Below are 18,100 nucleotides of genomic sequence, written 5' to 3' on the forward strand. Positions count from 1 at the left end.
CACCGTTTCCTTAGTTCCCTGATTGGTCTTCTAGAAGAGAAGGCGGCCCACGTCCACGAGTTCCCTGGATGCCCATTGGTGAATGGTGCTGGTCTGCCAGCGCGCGGGCGTCGGCGCGGGCGTTCGAACCGGCGCTTGGCGGTGTTACCATGGGGATGCGGCCTGGCGGCAGGCTCAAGCTAGTGAGCTGACAGCACGCCTCGGTCGCCCGCCTTGGGGCTCTTTCCTGTCAGCGTTTTCTCCTGTCTTCAGACAGGGTTGATCGAGGAGGAATTTGGAAGCCTCCGAGGTGAGAAATGGCGGGGGAGAACCGGGGCGGGGTGGGCTGCTCGGGAGCCTTGCTGCCTGCCCCGCGGGAGAGGGTGAGCAGGGCGCCCGCCAAGCGCGTGAGGAGGCGGGCAGTTGGGAGGCGACCGGGAGTTGACCTCTCCCGATGGTCCGAATGTTCACCCACTCGCCTACCCTCTCCCTCACTTCTCCCGTGAAACCTTTTCTGAGTCTCGAAGTCCTCTTTACCCCTTTGAACCTATAGCCCTGACTGGAACCTGTCTTAGAAAGCTTCTGTTCCTCCTTGGGTGCTTCCGTGAACCCCATTCTCTTCCCTTCTCCCATATAATTCTGAGGTCTTTGAGGCAAGGCAAGCATCTTTCACAATGTTTTACACATAGTAGATTTTTCAGGAAATATTTGTTGAGTTGAATTTAATTCACCACAAATAAATTGGATTCCCCTCTATGCCCTGCCCCTTTTTCCCTCCCATACAGAGATTATTTTTTATCTTTATGGGGGAAGGGGGAGGGCATCCTGATCTCATATGCAAAAGGACCTGAAAGTTTACGGTTGGGCTTTCCACTCTTCGTGAAAGGGAAAACTTTTGGATTGCTTACTACAACTCTTCCCGCATTGTGCCTTTTAGTCTTGGTCTCCCAGTGTTTTTATTAGACTCCCGGTTAGTCTTTGCTTAAAACGAACCATTCTGTTGTTGCTGTATGCCAAAAGACTTGATCTCAGTGTCTTAGTGACCCACAGCTGTTGTCACATTTTAAGTGTTTTCTCTTTTGTATTTCTGTTCTGCTTGTAGTCTCTCTACTTCAGCACATATAACAGCTGCTCCGGTAGCCTATCCATTTATCAGGTGTCCGTGATAGAACTGCATTACCAAGACTGTTGTTTCGTTGTTAACTCCTAAGGCTATATATTCCCAATATGCTTTGTTGATTCTTATATCAAAATCATAGCTCAATGATGACTTTAATAAAAGGATTGAAAAAAGTCAGGTATAGCAGCTCTGTTCTTATTACCTTCTTATAAAAGTTTGAACATAACCTTATAGCTAAACTGTAGACCTGTGGCATGTAATGGAACCCGAACTGGGGATTCAGGGTTTGGTCTTGGCTCTGTCTTTTTCACTGTGGCTGGCTTTGCAGGTCATTTATCCCTTTTAGATTTCACTTTTTCCATGTGGAAAATCAAATGTTTGAATTAGATTAGAAGTCATGTGGCTCTACTATCAATTTAGTCAAGCCGTTGATGCCAGGTAGACATCATGCACTCAGCCTTCCAAAGACCATATAGCTGGAAAGTAATAGCTACCATTATTGAGCATCTACCCTGTGCAAAGCACTATATCATATCAAGGGCTTTACATAAATATTAAATTTTTCTTAGCATAGTACATTAATCTACTGCCCACATAACATTTCATTAAAAACTGTTGGTTTATGTTGTTAATGAAAATCTTTAGCTATTCATAGTATGTCCTTGGGGCAAACTAGGGCATGATTCTCTCATCTTCCAGTTTAGCAGGAACAGCAGTTTTTTTCTCTGGGCTGCAGTTTTGTTAGTAAAGTGAGGGGTTGATTGAACCACTCTTCTCAGATCCCTTCAGTTTAATTGATGAATTAATCCAGTTTCCTGTGCTGGCTCAGCAAACCTATTCATAATTTGTTCAGAGTAGGTCCTCAGCAAATTTTGTTAAATGAGTAATAGAGTTCTACTTCTTGTACTTTGAGTGTTGTGGTCATTATACTTTCCAAGATATTGTCTCAAGGATTTTGATGTTCATATCCTATTAAACAAGAAGACTTTTCCACAGGCATAAACTAATAGGTACCATTCGTACTGGAAAAATTCAGTTTTCCACAAGTATGTCTTTTTCGTGTGTAGGGAAAAACCAAATATGTGGGGTCCCCACAATTCTCTGTGACAGCAGTTGGGTGTCCTACCGTTTAACTCAGTCTAACATTTTACCTGGAGATAGTGTCAGATCCCAGAGGTTAAGGGCTTAGTCCCTCAGGACTGCTCCCATACCACTTCAGATGCCAATCACAAGTAGTAGGTCCGCAGATACCCACAACTTCTCTCACATTTGGCTACAAATTAGAGGTTCCCACGTCCCCCTCCTCAGGTTTGATTAATTTGCTACAGCAGCTCCCAGAACTCACAGAAACACATTTATCACCATCAGAAGTTATCTTGCTTATTTGATTATTGATTATCTCCTTCCATTAGAATAATAGCACCTTGAGGGCAGTGACCTTATCTGTTTTGTTCCTCAATGTCTAGAAAGGGCCCAGCTCATAAAAGTCCCTCAAGCTATTTCTTGAATGACTGGATGAAAGCTTTTTGTTGTAACTGTGACCATAGCTGTGTCCATAGCAATTCGTTTGAGTGAAAGAAACTTCTTTCATTTTCTTGCTCAGGGGCAGTGAGTCAGGGCACCACCAGCTCTGCTTTAGTTTTCTTGAGTAATCAAACTACCCTGATACAAAAGTTTCTATCACCTATGACTGCAAATGGTATCAAATGCTTTTGTATAGTTCTAAAAATAGTGTAGGGATATTTATTCGTTAAATAATTATTGAATGTTTATTATTCCCAGACATTGTTTTAGATTCCAGGGATAAAAAGATCAATAAGACACATTCCTTGACCACAAGATCATATTCTAGTGGAGGAAATAGACATACTCATAGATAATTATTACAGAATGTAACTGCAATGATAGAGATATGCAAAAGGTATGATATGAACATAGAAGGGAAATCCAACCACATCTGGGGAGACCAGGAAAGAACTCATTTGTGTTTTAATCAATGGGTAAGAGGTAGACAGGTAAAGTGAGGTTTGATGAGAGTTGGAGAAGACCATTTAAGAGCACAATGTGAATAAATGCACAGAGATAACAGTCTAAGAAGCTGACTAAACTGAAGAGTAGGTGGGAGAGAGAGGAATGGGCTAGACTGTAGAAGGCTTTGCAGGACATGCTAAGGAGCTTGGACTTTGTCCTTTAGATAGGTGACAGGATGCCACTGAAAGTTTTTAAATAAGGGAGCAGCATGGTCATAACTGTGCTTTCAGAACAATGATCTGGTTCTGTAGTGTAGAGGATGGTTTGGAGGGGGCAAAACTGGAGGCAGGGAGAGCGGTTAAGAGACATGTAATGATCTAGGTGAACCACCATCTGAGGCTGAACCACCAGGGCTGTGGTAGTAGGAATGAGGATAGCAAAGGGGAAATCTGACAGATATTTAGGAGATTAAATTGACTGGACCTGTTGATCAGATTTGGGATTAAAGGAGAAGGAGGAGTCTAAGGATGCTTCCCAGTTTAGCTCTGAGTGACTGGATAGATGGTATTTTGTCACTTACCCTACCCCAACCCTCACTTCCCCAAGGAACAAAGAGATGGAGGAACAGATTTTGTGGGGAGTTAATGAGTTTGGTTATTGACAAGTAGTTCAGATGCTCAATCGTGGGGACATTTTGATAGTGATACCTGCATGTTTTTGCTGCAAGACATCTGTAAGATTGTTAGTTTTATTGTGAGGTGAACTAAAGTTACACTGGAATTCTGAAAGTACTCAGTTAATAACATTGCACAATATCCAGGCCAAAAAGACTAGCTGAGATTTCACAAGCAATGAGGAGCAGTACTGTGTCTATTATAGTCTTTTAAATTACCTGCTTATGCTGAGATTTGATTGGTTAAAACTAGTGGTATAGAATTTTGTAGCCAACAAATAGATATCTAATCACTTTCAAAAACAAATTCATATAGTTGTTTTTAATAAATTATCTATGCCTTTGTTTCTTCATTTGTATAAAGTGAGGTGATGACAATGTCCATCTCTCACAAAAAGTCTTGGAAGATTAATCAGGTAGCATAATTAATTATGCATTAATAATTTAGATCCCAGTGAATGGAATTGTTGTTTTAATCGTTCTTTGCTTTCTCAGCATCACTCCTTTAGAAGTAATTTCTGGTGCCATTGTGGCAACGGTTCCCAAGAGGATGTAACCCTAAGTAAAAGCATCTCTGTCATCTTAGTAATTTATAAAAACTGATTGTAATCGTTATTTTTCCAATTAAACATGTGAGATATATTTTGTTGAAAGTATTTTATAACTGCAAAATGGCAAAAAATCTGAAAATGACAACTTCTGCAATTGGATTAGATCAAGATTTAAAAAATAAAACACTGAGTTTAAACCCAATATTGGTTACCACCTGTTCCTGGGAATTCTTTCAAAATTAAACCTCTATATTTAGAGAGGTAATATTTGAACTGTTTTAAGATAACTGGGTTCAGCAATTTTGTTATGCTTATTTTTAGGTGATTGCTCCCATGTTTTGCACCAGACTTAGAAATTTTTAAATGTCATAGTGGGGCTCTTGAAAGGAATTGCAGTAATTGCAAAGCATTAGCTACTTAACCATAAACAAAGTTGAAGCTTGTTTTTCAATTACAAAAAGAAACAATCTTTCAAAAAGTACTTTTGGGTATAACTCACATGATTTGTATCCCCAAATTCACATCCAGCCTTAAGAATTACATTTAGGTATCATATATTCTCATTCTTTGCAGCTGTTGTTTTAAGCAGCTGTCTAGTATCCCTTGTCTTCTTTTAAGACCAGCGGTCTATAGATAGAATAATCCCTAGAGTTTGAAATAACTTAATTCCCTTGTTGGAGGAAAAGTGTATACTGTATTATCCACATTTTAATCTCCCACTGATAATATTGCATTTCTTGTGTTCTTAATTAGGGATCTTATGCCTAATGTGGGGTACACGAACATCTTAATGCAAATTCATTGAGAATGTTGGGTTTGTATTGTGTCTGTTACTAATGCAGTGGGTTCGGTGACTTTTAAAAAAAGTGATCATTAGGGCTTCCCTGGTGGTGCAGTGGTTGGGGGTCCGCCTGCCAGTGCAGGGGACGCGGGTTCGAGCCCTGGTCTGGGAGGATCCCACATGCCGCGGAGCGACTGGGCCCGTGAGCCACAACTACTGAGCCTGCGCGTCTGGAGCCTGTGCTCCGCAACAAGAGAGGCCGCGATAGTGAGAGGCCCGCGCACCGCAATGAAGAGTGGCCCCCGCTCGCCGCAACTAGAGAAAGCCCTCGCACAGAAACGAAGACCCAACACAGCCAAAAATAAAAATAAACAAATAAATAAATTTATTAAAAAAAAAAAAAGTGATCATTATTAGTGGTTGCCTAGGGCTGGATGGGTTGGGGGTTTAGTATGTAAATGTATTAAAAGCCATTGAATTCACTTTAAATGGGTGAATTCTATGGTATGTGAACTATATCTCAATAAAGTTGTTATATATATATTTTTAAATTAATTAATTAATTTATTTTTGGCTGTGTTGGGTCTTCATTTCTGTGCGAGGGCTTTCTCTAGTTGCGGCGAGCGGGGCCCACTCTTCATCGCGGTGCGCGGGCCTCTCACTATCGCGGCCTCTCTTTTTGCGGAGCACAGGCTCCAGACGCACAGGCTCAGTAGTTGTGGCTCACGGGCCTAGTTGCTCCGCGGCATGTGGGATCTTCCCAGACCAGGGCTCGAACCCGTGTCCCCTGCATTGGCAGGCAGATTCTCAACCACTGCGCCACCAGGGCAGCCCTATTTTTTTAAGTGGTCATTGTCACAGTTTAGGGGAACTCAGTTGAAGAAATATTTCTTGGCAATCAGAAGCTATTTTGGTCCTTGTATTTCATACTACCTCTGTATTAATGAGAGCGTATAATATGTTCTAATGCCTGCTGACCTTCCCGTGTAGTCCCTTGCTTTCAGGAACAGTATATTCATTTAAAACATGTATAATTGAGCAAGTAGAAAGTGGAAAATAGTAAGGTGTTCGAAAAGGCCACTGAGGTTTAGCGTATCAAAGCTGTGTAACCTTAGGCAAGTCACTTAATCATTCAGAGCCTCAGTTACCACATAAAATGAAGGTGTTGGATCAGATGCTAGTTCTCAAACTCTGATGCCCACAGGGCTAACCAATTAAAGTAAATAAATAAAGTTGGTGGGTATAAGGGAATGGGGAGCAGGGGACCATGGCGTATGGATAGTATATGCTCTTCTAAAGAGAGCAGCCATAACTCAATTGTGATCCATTGTTGCTTTATCTTATTGTAGGCCCAATGTAACTGTATCTTTAATTTTCAAGAAAAGCAGAAACTGGATACTTTTAACTGTTCCTGCTTTTTAAATATTGCAACTAATTTTTAAAAATTTTAAACAGTATGCAAGCCAAACTACAAGGTATGAAGGAATCCTTCATGGGCCTAATATAGACTAGATCAGCTATAGACTAGACAATCTCTATTGACCTGGCTAGCTGTAGGATTCTTTTTTTTTTTTCCCCTTTATGTTACCTAAATATTATGTGGTACATTCCAAAGGGTATGTGTGAAACATATATGTAAGTTATAAAGCACAATACAAAATGAATAAATACCCAAGACCTAGCAGATAATATCCCTGTATTCTTTTCCTGTTCACCATTTTCTTGCTCTTCCGTCAGAGATAACCATTATCCTTCATTTTGTATTTACTAAATAATACACTGGATTTGCTTGCTTTTGAACCTTATGCAAAGGAACGTAGTTTCCTGGGATTTGTTTTTTTCCTCATGATGTTTCTGAGATTGATAAATTGTTTAGTGTAGTTTGTCCTTTTATCACTATTGTATAATGTTCCATTGTATGAATATACCCAAATTTATTTATCTGTTCTTCAGCCAATGGACATTAGGTTATTTTGTTTTTGGCTCTTGTGAACAGTGCTGCTGTGAACTTTTTTGTATGTGCCTCCTGAAGTACACATGCAGAAGTTTTTCTGAGGTATATACCTAGGAGTTGAGTTGCTTGGTTGTATGCTGTATGAACACTCAACTTGGTAAGATAATGCCAAACTGTTTTTCAGTGTTTCTGATTTAGCCCCATGATCCTTCACTCTGAGAGTTCTCCATAACTCTCTGCCTTCTCTAATTTATTGTATTCTCTCCTTCCACACCTTTTTCCCCTTAGTGAAGATAACCTGCCTCACTGCCCCTTATTTTCTTTCTAGACAACCATATGTTCTCTGCCATTTCATTAAGAACTTTTCCTCTAACATAATAGAATCATATTTAGAAATAAATATTACACTTTTACAGCTACATTATAAATAACTTGTTAAAAGTGCCTTTTAAATGCTTTTCCATGCAGAAATATTTATTTTAAAATTTAATGGTCATTTAAAGAACTTTGTAAGTTTTATTTGTCAGGTTTGGTCTAAGATTAATTACATTTAAGTTCTGTTTACTGTGTGGTTTTCTTTAATTACCTCACAAATGATCAGGTTATTTCTGGCATTTGTGAACTTCTAGTTGTTTCCAGGGTTGCTCAGCATAAATAATTTGAAATTTTATTGTTGAATGGAGAGGATTTTTTTAAACTTGGGAACATGAATTATTTCTGAACTAACTTTGAATATTTTTCTTTTAAAAAGGCTGTGACACACAGATGCTTTCAACTTTTGTTTTTTTCTACTATAAATGTTATCCAAAGCCACATTTTACTTTCCTCTTCATTGTATTCTTTGTAACAAAAATAAATACACCTTTAAAGAGGAATTATTTAATTAACCATTATAAAAATAACAAAGATTATTTGATACTATGAAATCCATGTACAAACGAGTCAGACTTTTTTTCTTTTTTTAAACAGGCTGGTTTATTTTCTTTAAAATAAGGGTAGAGTTCCTAAGATTCTTAATAGAATGAGATTGGCTTTGGTTTATGCATTATTAGACTTATACTGAATTACTTCTTGAAAACTATGGCCATCACACCCACCTAGAACATGTTTGGTATGCCCTTCTAATTTATTCAACTGAAGCTCTTGAAATTTTCATTCTGTGCTAGAAGAGTGTAAAAAATAACTCAGCCTGTGCATTCTTAATAGCTCTTGACCACAGCTCAAATTTCCCCAGAAAACTTCAATACATTTTCTCAGTTTCTTCCATGGTTAATTTTATTTTTGATAATTATAGAAGTGAATGTTTTAGGAAAAGCGCTTTTCTCTGTTAGGTGCTAGTGTAACATCTAAAATTTAATGGTACAATGTTTCTTTTTGGAGTGATAAAAGTGTTCTAAAATTGGATTGTGGTGATGGTTGCACAACCTTGTGAATATACTAAAAACTATTGAATTGTACACTTTAAATGGGTGAGTTTTATGGTATGTGAATTATATCTCAGTAAAGTTATTAAAGTTTAATGATGTCCTTGAGGGATTTATTGACCCTTTTTTTCCTTTTCATCTTTGATAATTGAAATTTTGGGAATGTCACATAAATTTGAGAAACTAAAAATAGCTTGGATGCTTAGAACTTGGGCCATTTTCCCCCGTTTTTCTGATTGGCAAGGAATACATAGACCTTAGATTTAGGTTTTCTACTTTTATAGTGATCAAAAACCTTTATTAGAGATATTGAATAATCTTGACAATTATACGCGACAGTAGATTATGCTATTTTCTTCAAATTTGTTTCACTACTTGTTTTTCTCAGTTAAATTAGACTGATTTAAGAACTTTTTTCCTTTATTAGCAGATGTCATTTAGGTCAGTGAAAAAAGAGCTATGGTAAATAGTATGATCATTTTAACTTTTTTCCAAAGGCCTAAGAAAGGAAAATCACAAAATTTTCAGTCAATAAATGTTAAATAGATTTAAACTAACAATGACACTATATGATTTTATTTTACAACAAATTGTAGAAAATACAACTCATCTATAGTGACAGATAGCAAGTCAAAGATTACCTGGGACCAAAGGTGGAGGAGAGGATTGATTGCCAAGGGGCCTTAGGAACTTTTCTGATGGGACTGTCTTGATTGTATTTTGATTAATGTGGTGGTTACATGGGTATATATTTGTCAAAACTTATGGAACTGTACACTTAAAATGGGTCTAGTTTGTTATACATAAATTATACCTCAGTAAAATTGATTAAAAGAAAATCAATTAAAGTGACCACACATACACATGACTTATATTTGTATCAGGTGTTGGTCTTTTGATATGTAGCATCATCTAATGTTTCCACATTATATATAGTAACCAGGCACTTATGTCAACTATTTATGGCAATGAAGGAGAGAAAAGTATTTGTACAATTGTCATTGATGAAACAGTATTACATTAGTAGAAGCCTACACATAGCATTACTATTAATTAATTAGTATATTTTGCAAGTATAGTACATCTACTTCAGTATGTCTAATTTCTTACCTTTAGATTCTGTTATGTATTCAGCTTTTCATCAATTGAATAATAGAAACCATCTTTTAATTGTGTTAAAAGTTTTTAATATGTTTTATATATTTGTTTCTAATAAGTCAACACTTCCTACATGCCAGGCACAGTGATCCAGTGCCGAATAAGAGAGCATAGCTCCATTATGGAGTACTTTACAATTTTCAAATTAGTTTTACATAAATAATTTTATCACATCCTTTGAGAGAGGGAAATAAAACTCAGAGAAACTAAGTGACTTTGTCCAAGGTTACACAGCTAAATAACTGAGAGTTATCTGATTCCAAATTCAGGTTCAGGCAGTTTAGGTGGGTAGAGTTACATAGTTTAGGTAGATGAATGGAAAATTTGAGGGGACATGTTAAATAGTTGGATCTTATCCACATCCTGGAATGTGAATAAACTTCCTTAATTATGTATAAAGTTGCATGTATTCCCCTTCCAGTTTATCTTCTCTGCCACCAGGATAAGAAAGTTTGAATTTCTGCCAACTGGATTTCTTCCAAGACTCTATTTCTGATTGTTACCCCAACAGCTGAGACCTAGCAGTCTCTGGGTTTGTCACAAAGGAGCACTCTGCATACTGGTGGCATTGAACGTGAGTGGGCCCTACATGTAAAAACCTGCCCATCTGGCCTCCATTGGATTTTACTGATTGGCAGGGCATTTTCCAGGTGGTGGCAGCTGTGAAAGATTCCATGCTGCAGCACAGATCTGCAGGAGACAGCCACTCTGTTGAGCAGGGTAGATAGAGGGCCTGTTAGGGGGGCTGGCAAGGAGCTGTCTTTGCAGCTACTTTTGAAGGAAGCAGCATGGAATAGTGCAAAGAACATGGGACTAGCCATGAGAAGACCTAAGTTTGAATCTTAGAACTGTCACTTGAGAGCTGTGTTACCTTGGGCAGGCAACTCACTGATTCATTCCAGTCTTTCTCCTCCTAAGTAAAATGAGGGCGTGATATGTGCATTATGGATGAATCTCATAATCATTATGCTAAGTAAAAGAACCCAGATACAAAAAAGAATATATTGTATAATTCCATTTATATAAACTTTTAGAAAAGCAAACTTATATATAATGGCAGAAACATCATACAGATCAGTGGTTGCCTAGGGCCAGGGGCAGAGGGAAGGATGGAATGCAAAGAGGCGTGAGGAATCTTTTGAGGATGATGGAAATATTCTGTATTTTAATTGTGGTGGTGGTTTCACAGGTGTATTCAACTGTCAAAACGCATGGATTTGTACCCTATTGTGCACACACACCCAAAAGGGAATCTTTTTTTTTTTTTTTTTTTAGAGTTATGTGTTTATTTGCTTTTTTTTTTTTTTTTAAGAATTTCACTTTATTTATTTTCTGGCTGTGTTGGGTTTTTCGTTTCTGTGCGAGGGCTTTCTCTAGTTGCGGCAAGCGGGGGCCACTCTTCATCGCGGTGCGCGGGCCTCTCACTATCGCAGCCTCTCGTTGCGGAGCACAGGCTCCAGACGCGCAAGCTCAGTAGTTGTGGCACACGGGCTTAGTTGCTCCGCGGCATGTGGGATCTTCCCAGACCAGGGCTCGAACCCGTGTCCCCTGCATTGGCAGGCAGATTCTCAACCACTGCGCCACCAGGGAAGCCCCCAAAAGGGAATCTTGAAGCTATTTCAGGGCTTAATAAGAAAGAATTGAGGGAATTCCCTGGCGGTCCAGTGGTTAGGACTTAGCGTTTCCACTGCAGGGGACATGGGTTCCATCCCTGGTCAGGGAACTAAGATCCCGCATGCTATGTGGCGTGGCCAAAAAGAAAGAAAGAAAGAAAAAATTGAAATAGATTTGGATTATTTACCATTTGTACAGGAGGGGAGAGAAGCAGCACGGATTGGTATTTGCGTTGTGTATTTGTAGTCTGTGTATTTACCCTTTCTGCTCTAGGTTACCCAGTAAAGTTATACCTAATGTAATAGGAATTCTCCAACACTAAACAAAATCAACAATCATCCATCTTGACCTCTAACTCTTCCTTTACCCCTTTGTCATTTTTATCTGAATTTTTATGAACTAGTAATAGTAGGGGACATTTGAAATCAGACAGATTTCTTAAAATATTTGAAATACTTAATTTACTAAAAAATTTTATCTATATTCCATTGTCCGGTCATTCCACTTCTTAGTGGTTATTATATCCTATCACCTTTATGTTGAGGAACTCTATTGACATCCTCATAGTCACAGTGCGACAAAGATGTCAATGGTAAATTCTTAACTCCAGTATGTAAGCAGGGCTGCAAGAAATAAAATGGAAATGACTTGCCCTCCCCAGCCCCCCAAATTCTCATCCTGTATTCTATTAATGATTGTAAATGCCTCAATGTCCTTCTTAATAAGGCCTCCCAGAAGCCACAACTAATTGTTTGGGGTTGACACTGAAGTCAGAACTTGATCTAGAAAGACTATTCAGTAACTCAAATATGAAGTGAGTAGTGACTTTCCTGGATTAGCTACTTGTGGCTGTATAGCGTTATTCCTGATCTCCAAAGGGAAGAGAAGGGCTGGTGTGGTTGTGCTTATTCTATCCCCTCTTTCCCTAATGCCCAGGCCCTCTCTGCTTAAGAATTGCCAGGAATACGTAACCTTTAGCTGGATGTGGGACAAAGGGCAGCTACTTCTAAAACAGAGATATGTGTTTCTTGGAAGAAAGCTGATTTTAGGTTTTGGCCAGGAAATATACAAGATGAAGCTCTCAAAGACTAAGGTAATTGATAGAAACACATGAAATATATAAAACCCATGAGTTAATAATGAATTTGAACCTGCCTCGCCCCCTCAAAAAAAAGCAAAAGCAAAACCCCAAAAGAACTCATTGGACACCATCCAAAATAACTAGGGCACTACTACTACTTAACTCTGAAAATTAGAAATTAAAAGAAAGAATACTTTTATGCCCGCCTTCATGTGCAAACTCTACTTTGGATAATCAAATAGCCCTAGTTGTTGACAGAAAGTTTTTCTTTATAGGAAAATTCCACAGAGAATGATAGATTCAGAAAATCACCATTTTGCAACCCCAGGTAGCGATTGAGGCAGGTAGCGATCAACAGAGGATGAAACCATTGGATTGATTGGTTGATGAGAGAACTTTACAATGAAGGAAATCAGTCTGCAATTTGCAGACATTTGTATGTATTCTGATGTGATGTATTATGAAGCACATGATAACACCTATGAAGTATTTTTACCCCAAATGTGGAACTTGATTCTAATATAGGATTGTCAGATTAAGCCAACACAAAACAGGACACTTAACCACTGTGCCACCAGGGAAGCCCCAACAGGGTTTTTAAAATAGAATTCTGGTATAACCAGACTAAATAAAATAGTTTATGTAAAGTACTTAAGCATAGTGCTTGGCATAAAATAAAACTTAGTAAATTTTAGTTTCATCAGATCATCAAGGTAGTATGACCATAAGCTGAAATAATGGGATTAGCCTTGTTATATAAAACGTTTCTTTTTTTTTTTTAACAGGGCATTTATTTATTTTTATTTATTTATTTTTGGCTGTGTTGGGTCTTTGTTGCTGTGTGTGGCCTTTCTCTAGTTGCGGCGAGCTTGTGGTGTGAGGACTTCTTGTTGTGGTGGCTTCTCCTGTTGTGGAGCATGGGCTGTAGGCATGCTGGCTTCAGTAGTTGCAGCATGTGGGCTCAGTAGTTGCGGCACGCGGGCTCTAGGACACACTGGCTTTGTTGCTCCACAGCATGTGGGATCTTCCCGGACCAGGGATCGAACCCATGTCCCCTGCATTGGCAGGCTGATTCTTAACTACTGCACCACAAGGGAAATCCCTATATAAAATGTTTCTTTGACCTATATGAAGTATTCAGGGTGATATTGGTAAAGACATTGTATATATTAGGCTCTTCTTGGTTGTAAGGACCCTGAGATTGTGTCCATTACCTTGGGTGATGGGTCTTGTAGAGAGTTAGGAAACAGAAAAAATGGCTCCATAGCCACATAAGCAGGCTTAATGGAGTCTTCTTTTTTTGATGTGGACCATTTTTAAAGTCTTTATTGAATTTGTTACAGTATTGCTTCTGTTTTATGTTTTGGTTTTTTGGCCATGAGGCATGTGGGATCTTAGCTCCCCGAGCAGGGATCGAACCCGCACCCCTTGCATTGGAAGGTGAAGTCTTAACCACTGGACCGCCACGGAAGTCCCTTAATGGAGTCTTTTAATCATTTAGTTGCCTTAGGTAAAAAGTAGAAATGGTAGAAGCTTTTGTGATGTGTCCTATCTAAGCAGATTCTGTTCATTTGACAAATATTTGTCGCTAGCACAGTGCTAGGCTGGGTGGGATTGTGTTCCTTTTCTCTTTAAGAATTCTTACTATAGTATAAGGCAGAGCCACCTTATCATCTCTGGAACAAGGCTGGCAGTAAATTAAAAAATAAAAAATATGAGTCTGTAATAAATACCCTGTAAGTTTTACAATTAAAACACTATAGTTGGAAGAGAGAAATCACATCTCCCTGGGGTAATTCATCTATTCAGCAAACATTATAATAGTGTGGATTGTTTTTAATGGCTATAACAAACAGGTATGAAAATGCTTAAATTAAAAAAGTAGATTTCAGTATAGTTATGAGTACAGTGTTAAATACAATGTAAAAAAAGTGCACTTAAAAAAAAGGCTGGGAGGTGGGGGGGAAGGTGGACGAAATAGGTGAAAGGTACTGAGAGATACAGACCTCTGGTTATATAATAAAGTAGTCATGGGGATATAGTATACAGCGTAAGGAATATGGTCAATAATATTGTAATAACTTTGGGGATAGATGGTTACTGGACTTATCATGGTAATCATTTCATAACTTATGCAAATGTCAAATCATTATGTCATACACTTGAAACTAATATAATATTGTACATCAACCATATATTTTTAAAAAAGGCTAGAGGGAAAATCACCAAAATAGTAACAAGTAGTTGTATCAGATCAATTTGGGGAGATTGGGAAGAAGGGAAGTAGATAAAATTAAAACTATATTTTTAAAAATCAGTAATATAGTTACATAGTTTCACAATTTACAAAACAGCTCTTCTAGGTCCTGCTCTGGGTGATGGAGACAGCAGTGAAATAGAAATAACAGTAGGAAAGGTAATAATAACTACCACATTTATTGGCATACAGTAGTCTCCTTCCCATGCTTACCCTCCACCAACTAGTCCCCCCACACCAGTATTATTACCTTCTTGTACATCCTGTCGAAGATATTTTATGCCTGATAAGCAAATATATAGATCTGTTATAGATCAATTATCTCTTTCTCTTTGACAAATGATAGCTTTACTATACAAACTGTTCTGTACCTTGTTTTAGTCGCTTAATATATTGTAGAGCTTTCTTTTTCTTCAGTAATATTTTGAGAGTTTATTCTTTGTAGTTGCTACATAGTATTACATTTAATGGAGTACCATAATTTATTTAACCAGTCTCTATTCCATTTCTTTGCTATTATATAAAGTGCAGCAATGAATAATTTTGTACCTATGTCATTTTGTACTTGTACGTAATATCTATATGTTCCTAGAAGTGGAATTGCTGGGTCAGTGTATTTGCATTTGTAATTTTGATAGATATATCAATGCAGTATAATCATAATCACCTGGGGAAACCTTTTCAGTGTTCTTATGTCTGCTCCCCCTCAAGATCTGGGAGGGTTTTTTTGTTTTGTTTTCTTGTGGATCTGGGATGGGCTCAGGTATCTATATTTTTTAAAGTTCCTGTAGTGATTCTGATGATTATCCCAGAAGAAGAGAGGGGCTGGACCTTTGTGAAATGAAATGTGGTACAAAGAAGCATATCTAATTAAAAAAAAATTTTTATTGGAGTATAGTTGATTTACAATGTTGTGTTAGTTTCTACTGTGCAGCAAAGTGAATCAGTTATACATACACATATATCACTCTTTTTTAGATTCTTTTCCCATATAGGTCATTACAGAGTATTGAGTAGAGTTCCCTGTGCTATACAGTAGGTCCTTATTAGTTATCTATTTTATATATAGGAAGCATATCCAACTTTAAAACAAAAGAACATAGGCTAACTATAGGGCTCAGAAAGGTTCTATGCTGCCAGTTTATGTAGAAGCATGCTGTTGGCTGCTTTAATCAACATGTCCAGATTACTGCTAACTCCGGTATCTTCCCCTCCCATGATATTATGGGATATCCAAGCATCACAATATAAATATGTTGGTCTTAAAGGTACTGATTAAGGGATGCAATAGAACCCATGATTATCAGAGTTGGATTGGGAAATGTTGGGTATGTCGCTGAGGGAATAAGTATGTGAAATACAGGATCTTGTACAGCCTGTGGAAATTGAGAAGTCTGCATAGCACTTAACCTCTTCCCCTGGGTTAGGCGGAGCCAAGTAGGGAATATAACTTTTTAAAAATAACTTAAAACACACCAAAACATTGAAGGCTTATTCTTTTCTAGGTTCTGGGTGAGTAGTAGTAATACAGTAATAGTAATATAGAAATAACAATCTCAGTAGTGATAGCTACCAACACTTATTGGGTACTACGTACATACTGGGTATTATTGCTGATTAATACTTGCATTATTACAAGTATTTTCTCATTGAATCCTAACCCTAGAAACTGTGGGGACTATTGTATTTCCATTTTACAGTTGAGAAAAATGAGTTTCAGAGATGTTAAATAAGTAACTTGCTGAAGGTCACACATGTATCTATTTTATAGGATTGTTTAGAGGTTAACAAAGTGCTTAGAACAGTGCTTGGTACATAATAAATGCTCAGTACATACCAGCTGCTATTATTGTTATTACTGAAACACAGAGTAAATACCAGTTATCCCTTGCTAGGGCATGCCTCACAGAAGAAAAATGTAAATAGGGTTTTTCCAAGGAAAGAGAGGTATTCCCGGTAGAAGACACTGTAGTAAAGGGATTGATTGGTGGCCTGGTTTAACTACTGCGTAGGGTACTTGGTGGTAAAATGGTAGAAGAGGCTGAGATAAGAAAGAAGGCTTCATGGGGGTGAAGGGAAGCTATTGAGCCCTCTTGAAAGAATGGACATGGCTCATTTTAGTAGGCAGAGGGAGTTGGGAACATTTCAGGCAAAGATACAGCATTTAAAAAGGCATAGAAGCTGTCAGTGTTGCAGTTACCTACTGCTGTGTAGTAAACTACCCCAAAACTTAGTGGCTTGAAACAATTACTGTTTTATTTGCTCACAGTTCTGGTCTCACCTGGGACCGTCATATGGCTGTAGTCATCTGGTGGTGCCACTGGGGCTAAATAGTCTCAGATGGCTTCTCTGATGTGTCTGGCTTTGAATATGGCTGTTGGCTGGGTTTCTTCACATGACCGCAGAAGAGTCCCTAGAGAACAGTAGAAGCTGCAAGGGCTCTTGAGGACTAGGCATGGAAGTCACATAGTGTCATTTCCACCACATTCTGTTGGCCAAAACATGTCACAAAGCCAGCCTAGATGCAACAGGAGAAATAAATTCCATCTCTTGATGGAAGGACCTGCAAAGAATTTGTGACTTTTTTTTTTTTTTTAATCTACCACAAATGGAAAAGGGCAGGATGAGTTTAGAATGTGTTACTTATTAGCCCCTTTGGCCTTTTCTTTAGCCTAAGTAACATTTCCTCCAACGTTTATTACACAGGGTCCTTTTTTAAAAAAAAATAAAAAGTTATTTATTTATTTGGTTGCGTGGGGTCTTAGTTGTGGCAGGCGGGCTCCTTAGTTGCAGCACATGGACTCCTTAGTTGTGGCATGCGAACTCTTTGTTGCGGCAGGCATGTGGGATCTAGTTCCTTGACCAGGGATCGAACCCGGGCCCACTGCAGTGGGAGTGCGGAGTCTTACCCACTGTGCCACCAGGGAAGTCCCAACACAAGGTCCTTTAATCATCACTTTTACCTGGCCCTGACCTCTTTCTCTGTTTCTCCTAGAGTGAAGATAAAATATAAATTAAAATGAAAAACAAAAAAGCTTTACCAAGAACTAACTAATAGAATTTTGAAAACTCTGAATTATTATTATTTTTTTAAAATAAATTTTTTTTTTTTATTTAATTTTGACTGCATTGGGTCTTCATTGCTGCGTGCGGGCTTTCTTTAGTTGCGGCTAGCAGAGGCTACTCTTCGTTGTGGTGCGGTGGCTTCTCTTGTTGCAGAGCACAGGCTCTAGGCGCGCAGGCTGCTGTAGTTGTGGCTGGCGGGCTCTAGAGCACAGGCTCAGTAGTTGTGGCACATGGGCTTAGTTGCTCTGCGGCATGTGAGATCTTCCCGGACCAGGGCTCAAACCCGTTTCCCCTGCATTGGCAGGCAGATTCTCAACCACTGCGCCACCAGGGAAGCTCCCCAAAACTCTGAATTATTTTTTAAAAATTTTGAAGAGAAAATGTAGTTTACTTACTTTTGAATATTCTCTTGAACTTGATTAACAGTGATTAACTGTTTGTTAACAGTGATTAACAGTGATTAACTCCTCA

The 18,100-nt window shown here is 38.5% G+C and overlaps 1 protein-coding gene across 4 annotated transcripts in view; it reads left to right on the top strand.

Moving 5' to 3' along the window:
* The first annotated feature begins 51 nt into the window (after positions 1–51).
* Positions 52–18,100, top strand: part of KIF24 (kinesin family member 24) — a 60,952-nt gene continuing 42,903 nt past the window's right edge. For 3 of the 4 annotated variants that reach the window (XM_057547752.1, XM_057547753.1, XM_057547754.1), the window contains exon 1: positions 52–289. The gene's annotated coding sequence lies outside the window, so the exon portion shown is untranslated. The remainder of the gene's footprint in view (positions 290–18,100) is intronic. The other variant, XM_057547755.1, reaches the window with a different exon arrangement.

Source organism: Balaenoptera acutorostrata, chromosome 6 (assembly GCF_949987535.1).
Source record: "Balaenoptera acutorostrata chromosome 6, mBalAcu1.1, whole genome shotgun sequence".
Classification (NCBI taxonomy): Eukaryota; Metazoa; Chordata; class Mammalia; order Artiodactyla; family Balaenopteridae; genus Balaenoptera; species Balaenoptera acutorostrata.